This window comes from Podarcis liolepis, assembly GCF_965112155.1.
Source record: "Podarcis liolepis genome assembly, chromosome: 15".
NCBI lineage: Eukaryota > Metazoa > Chordata > Lepidosauria > Squamata > Lacertidae > Podarcis > Podarcis liolepis.
Genome location: NC_139566.1, coordinates 6,785,633 through 6,792,504, shown reverse-complemented (window position 1 = coordinate 6,792,504; position 6,872 = coordinate 6,785,633). Strand labels below are relative to the sequence as shown.

At 43.7% G+C, this 6,872-nt stretch overlaps 1 long non-coding RNA gene across 1 annotated transcript; it reads right to left on the bottom strand.

Moving 5' to 3' along the window:
• Positions 1-4,414: 4,414 nt before the first annotated feature.
• Positions 4,415-6,506, bottom strand: LOC310694342. Its single transcript, XR_014519602.1, has 2 exons — positions 6,291-6,506; positions 4,415-5,198 (listed from the first exon to the last, which is right to left on the bottom strand). It is a non-coding gene; the product is annotated as an uncharacterized lncRNA (long non-coding RNA).
• Positions 6,507-6,872: the final 366 nt, after the last annotated feature.

The following is a 6,872-nucleotide window of genomic DNA, read 5'->3' as shown; positions in this document are numbered from 1 at the left end:
CAATGAGAACTGAAAGCTTCTACCAGACTGCTTAAGGGCAACAGTGATGAGAAGGTAGGTCACTCTGCAGGTCATTCTCTGGGTGATCTGCCATGGATCTGTTAGGGATTGTAATTCCATATATTTCAGCAGAAGCAAGATGAATTGCCTATGCTTCCTTGGTCAATGTCCAGAGAACCTTCCTATCTGTTAAGAATTGTTTGCTGGTGGAGCAACCAGCCTCTGGGCAGCCATCTTTCAGGAGTGTTATACTTGCATTGAGCAGAGGGTGGTAATGAGTTGCATGGCCTTGATGGTCCTTCTCAACCCTAAAATACTATGATCCTAAAAGTCACGTTTTCAGATTTCATTTCCCAGTCATGAGCACTACATGCCAGCAATGTTAAAGTTTTGTTAAAACAAGAAGAGCTATGTAGAATGACTTCAGATGCTGGCATCTGACTCTGCATGATACATCTTCAGACAGGGCTCTGCCTCCCAGCTGAATGTTTTCCTTGTGGAAAGAACTTCTAATTACAGTAAGTAATTGAGCGCTCTGTTTATGAGCATGAGTTGCTCACAAACCTCAGAACAATAGCATATGCAAGCTACACCCTACAGGTCCTTTTCCTCATAACAAACTAAAGCCACATTCTTGTATGAGATGCAATCTCTCAATTCCTGAGGTTTCGTCAATTGAAATCAAAGGAATCATCAAAACGATCAATGTGTCTCTGGTTTCTTGCGTTTAAGCTGTGCAAGAACAAGGACTGATGGACACAGTCTTGCCACACAAGGTTGTTTCCACTGATCCAAACAATGTTCTGGTGGGGTACAGTAAGCCATCAGAACAGAAGATGATACAGCAGGGGTGGGCAACCCTATTTTTCTTCTGAGGGCCACGCAGTCTCAAGGGTGATATAATAAATAATAATATATTTTTATTTATACCCCGCCCTTCCAGGTTCAGAAAACCGGGCTCAGGGCGGCTAACAACAAATTTAAAACACTCAATTGATGCAACAAAAAACAGTATAAAATACAGTATAAAACGTGAATAACAATAAATTCATAATTCAAAAATCAATTTAGGGTGGAAATCCATCCAATAAACATTAGATGATCACCAGGGCTAGCTGGCTAAATTAGCCCTATTTGGGCCAGCGAGGAGACCAGGGGAGAATTAGCTGTGGGTCCCAGAGTGGGCAATCTTCATAAAAAGTGGAGAGGGAGGGAAGGAAGGGGAATAAAAGATCCAGTAAACCTGAAGGAGCGTCTCCACCTCCATCGTTCTGCCTGGACACTGAGGTCCAGCACCAAGGGCCTTCTGGTGGTTCCCTCGCTGCGAGAAGCAAAGTTACAGGGAACCAGACAGAGGGCCTTCTCGGTAGTGGTACCCGCCCTGTGGAACGCGCTCCCACCAGAGGTCAAAGAGAAAAATAACTACCAAACTTTTAGAAGACATCTGAAGGCAGCCCTGTTTAGGGAAGCTTTTAATTTTTAATAGGTTATTGTATTTTAGTGTTTTATTGGAAGCTGCCCAGAGTCACTGGGGTGGGGAAACCCAGCCAGATGGGCAGGGTATAAATAATATATTATTATTATTATTATTATTATTATTATTATTATTATTATTATTATATCAGGCTAAGTTCAAATTGAAAGCCAGGCGGAATAGTTCTGTCTTACAGGCCCTGTGGAAGGAAGTTAAATCCTGCAGGGCCCTGGTCTCATGGGACAGAGTATTCCACCAAGTTGAAGCCACCACTGAGAAGGCCCTGGCCCCGGTGGAGGATCATCTGACTTCCTTAGGGCCCGGGACCTGTAAACTATGATTATTCATGGACCTTAAGGTCTTCTGCAGGGCATACCAGGAGAGGCGGTCCCGTAAATACGAGGGCCTTAAGCCACATGATGATATGATGTGGGCCTCATGGATACCCTGAAATTGGATGCTCAGAAGGAATGTTTTAATACATAAAATTTCTCATTTGCTTCTTTGTTCACTTTCATCAAAGGTAGGCTGACTCCAAAAATGTATGTTCACTAATGCCTCCTTGGTTGTGATTGAGTAGACGTTGCTCAGAGTTCCAGCCAACCATGCCCTCTTATAAGCTACTCCATTCCATTCTCCTAAACACCCCTCCCAGTTTTCCATTCCCACACCCCAAATACTGTGTTTTGTGCCCCCTGCACATGCTCAACCCTCAATGGGCTGTTTTGATCTACCCAGCTGAATTTGTTTTATTCTTCTAGACACGTTGTGTTTTCTTCCCTGAGCCTGCTCATAGCCCTTTCATGTGCATAGGTGGGGTGGCATTTATTTAATGAATTTGCTATTAGAATCTGATTGCCGGACCAAGACAGCCTGAGCACAGCAGTTCACGGATTCATAAGCTCAAGACTTGATTACTGTAACACTTTATATAATAATAATAATAATAATAATAATAATAATAATAATAATAATAATAATAATATCTTTATTGCCCCTTCGGGGACAACGAAATTACTTGACTGCTCCATAAAAACACTAATTAAACAATACAGTATAATACAGCAAGGGAGATTAGATGACTTTCAAAGTCCGGGCTTCCCATTCAGGGCCAAGATTGCTCTGGAGAAGAAGCTGTTCTTAAGATGGCTCGTTCTTGTCTTCATCGACCTGTATCTCCGTCCCGACGGCAGGAGCTCGAAGAGACAGTGACCAGGATGTGATGGATCTTTTACTATGTCCAGTGCCTTCCTATGGCACCTTGTGGCATAAATCTGCTCTAAGGTGGAGAGTGGGCAGCCAACAATGCTCTCTGCTGCCTTAACAACCCTGCACAACCCCATCCTGTCCTGGGCAGTACAGCTTCCGTACCACACACATAAGCCATAAATGAGCATGCTCTCAATGGCACAGTGATAGAAGGCAAGCAGCAGTTTCTGCGGAAGATGGTTTTTCCTTAGTATTCTCAAAATACTAAGTCTCTGCTGCGCCTTCTTCACAAGCCCCCTTGTGTTGACACTACCTTAACACTTGTTTCTGATGCAGAAGCTGCAACTAGTGCAGAATGCAGAAGACAAACTGGTCGCAGGAGGAGGCTACTGGCAAAAGAGTATGCTACTCCAGTTCAAGAGACCTGCTCGGATTACCTGGGCCTTGCTCCAGGTTATTGTGTTAATTTAGAAAGCCTTAAAGATCACATGGTTCCTTGTGCTCTGCCTCAGTTGCTGAGGTCTTCTGATGGGGGATTTTGGGTGGTCTCACATGACCTTGGTGTTCAGCTAGCTTCTGCTAGGGGGCAAGCTTTCAGTGTACCTTGTTTCCTGCATGGAACTCCTTGTCAGTGGAGACTCAGCAGGAATCATTCTGACAGGGCTTTGAAAGTTTCTGGGATTACTTCTCAACTAACTTCTACTGATGTGGATATTATTATTTAACCTTTTTACAATGGCACCTCGGGTTAATAATTTACCGTATTTTTTGCTCTATAAGACTCACTTTTTCCCTTCTAAAAAGTAAGGGAAAATGTGTGTGCGTCTTATGGAGCGAATGCGGGCTGCGCAGCTATCACATAAGCCAGAACAGCAAGAGGGATTGCTGCTTTCACTGCGCAGCGATCCCTCTTGCTGTTCTGGCTTCTGAGAGTCAGAATATTTTTTTCCTTGTTTTCCTCCTCCAAAAATTAGGTGCGTCTTGTGGTCTGGTACGTCTTATAGAGCAAAAAATACGGTAATTTGTTCCGGAGGTCCGTTCTTAACCTGAAACTGTTCTTAACCCGAGGTACCACTTTAGCTAGTGGCGCCTCCCGCTGCTGCTGCACGATTTCTGTTCTCATCCTGAAGCAAAGTTCTTAACCCGAGGTACTATTTCTGGGTTAGCAGAGTCTGTAATCTGAAGCGTCTGTAACCTGGAGCGTCTGTAACCTGAAGCATCTGTAACCCGAGGTACCACTGTACTGTAATTTGGAAGTAATACTGTGTTTTTAGGTTGTATACCACCTTGTGATCTCTCATACAAACGTGCAATTTAAGTACTTCAATTAGCAAAATAAAACTGTGCTGGAAATGGTTGTTGAAGGACAGCATCAATTCTGTGAAACAAAGCAGTCTCCATTAATGTTATCCGTTCAACTCCACTGTTCCACTGCACTGCGTATACTGTAATGTTTTATTGTTGCTATGGCTAATGCGAATAAAGTTTTTATCTTTCTCTCTCTTGCCACTGTTCAGCTCCACTTATTTAAGGGTTTCTAATGGTTCTCTGGAAGACACTTCTGATGTAGAATGAGGGCCCCAAGGTATTATTTGGAGCTGGATGCTGCTGCAACTGTGCTGAAGCTAAGCTGGTCTAGGTCAGCTCAATTCCTGGACAGGAGGCAACAAGGGAACCGTACGCATTACCACATTTCAGTTCAACCACAGAAGAAAAAGCGGAGGCAAATGCTTTGCGATGCAATTGAAATTTTAATATGAGAGCAAAGAGATGCAAATAGTTCAGTGAAAAGGGCAAACAGAATACAGACTGAAAGACACCATGTTCCATAATACTTTCTTCCCGCAAGAAAAAGAAGGGTCGTAGAACAGGATGGAAGAAGATCACAAACCAAAAGGGTATACAATGCATGTTCAGAAATGGGATCATTCACAATCAGGGTTGCATTCCCTTTTTCTTTTTGGGAGGAGAGAGATCTTCTTAGGACATTACACTGGGGAATTTAGGGAAGGGCCCCAGTGTGGCATTCATATTGCAATCTCTCTCTGGCTCTTTCTCCCAATTCCATAATTCCCAGTTCAGATGCCACAGATTGTTGCTTGTGCCAGTTCTGATGCTGGGTGTTCAATCTCTCAGAAGGCAGTGGTAAGAACCGGTCCAGCTCTTCCTTATTTTTGTTTGCCCCATTGTTCTTCCATGCACATCCTTCTTTGGTCTTGATTTAGAATTGGCAGCTACCATAGTTGCATGGTAGCTGGGGCTGAGAGTAGAAGTCGGACACATTGGAGCCACCACTGCCATACAGAGAAGGTCTTCCGTGAGTGTATCTAGCACATGGGTTGTACTGCTCAATGCAGAAAGGCTGGTCAGGGCAACAGAGAGCTGGCCCTGGGATGGTCAGGACAAAAGGTGGTGGTCGGATGGTCACTGTTGAAGGAGGGCACTGGGCATAGCAAGGATCCTGCCACATACCAGAACGACGGCCATAAGACATCTTTGAGGTTTAGAGGTAGATCTAAAAGAAGAGTCAGTGTTATGCAGAATTCCCAGAAGTCTGAGACAGACACAGGTTAAGGGCTCTGTTGGATCAGACCAAAAGGCCATCTACTTGCACACCATGGAAAAGATAATCTGATTGCTTGGTAACTTCCTCTTTGTGGGAATCATAGCTGGGCAGTAATATATTCTGGATTATCAAACTCTGGATTTTCCTCATTGAGTAGAAAATTGTTCTTGTAAATCTATATGGCCTCCTCCAACTCTACAATTTAGATGAGCCAGTCTTTTGACTCAATATAAGCAATTCCCTTAACCAAATAGGAAAGTGCAGAAGGTCCCAGGTCTAAATAGTGGTGGTATCAGTTTAAAGGACCTCTCATAGAAAGAATGAGAAATACTTCAGCCTGACACATTTTAGGATAGATAGTCCAAGGGCCTGGTAGTTTCCTCTTGGTGGGACTCACAGCTTCATGGCAGAGCTATGTAGAAGGCAACAACTGCCTCCACCACTGCTATTGCTACTGCAAAGCTTGTGAGTTCTAGCAAAAAGGCAGCTACCTTCCATTTGGACCAATGATAAACCTCAATCAAGTATCTCATCTAAGCATGTAAATCAGTGGTGAGGAACCTGTGGCAACAACTGGCAACCATACCTCTACCACAAAGGTTTTGAATTCTACTGAAAAGGAAGCAACCTACCATTGGACTTTCTACCCCAATAACAATATTCAAGAAACATTCTCATCTATGCTGGTAAATCAGTGGTGAGGAACCTGCGGCACTCTAGAAGGTGCTGGACTGCTGCTCCCATTTATTGGAGAGTTGGAGTCCAAAGACATCTGGAAGACTGCATGTTCCTCACCTATATTGTAAGCCCCAGAGAGCTTTTGCCGGTTGCACTACCCCAACCCACTACAATATTCCATCATGCAAAGAAGAAGAAGCAACACAGGCCGATTTGCTTGAAACCCTCCCACAATGCAGCAAATCCCTGAGCCTACTTATCCTCAACAATCAGCAGCTACTGACAGACCCCTGCAGAACTGTGGCACACTTAGAAGAATAAGAAGAAGAAATGGCCACAGTTCCAGAATCCTAGTGGACTTACCTATTTCTCTGAGAAGTGCAGAAATTAAGATAAGTGTTTGGAAGAAGCCTAGAGCAAAGGCTTTTTATACTGCTTGGTGGTAGCAGGAAGCATATTTAAGACTTCCTTTTTTTCTCAGGGGGTATGATGGTGAGCTGATAAATTGCCACAGGGAAAATCCCCGATTGCTTCAAAGAGCTGACACCCTTTCCTTTATAATCTAATATTCATGAATTATCACCTCACTTTCATCATACATTTCTCTCGAACTCCGTATCAAAGTCTTTTACAATACCAGTGGCTGCATGACGAATATTTCAGCCTTGCATGGACAAAGTGCCATGACTCAGCATTTCGTCTTCATGAAGCTGCTTCCCGGAAAATTGTACATCACCATCAACAACTGGTTACGAGACACAGCCGGTGTTAGTGGTCATCAGGATAGAGTCACTGTCAATGCCTTGAAGCCACTAATTTGGCCACTCAATTCTCCCTTCATAGAAGACCCCTGAGAAGATGGGGATCTGGAAAAGGTACGGAATAAGGCAACCCAAATGATCAAGGAGCTGGAGCAATATCGGCAAAGGTTGCAACATTTGAAAA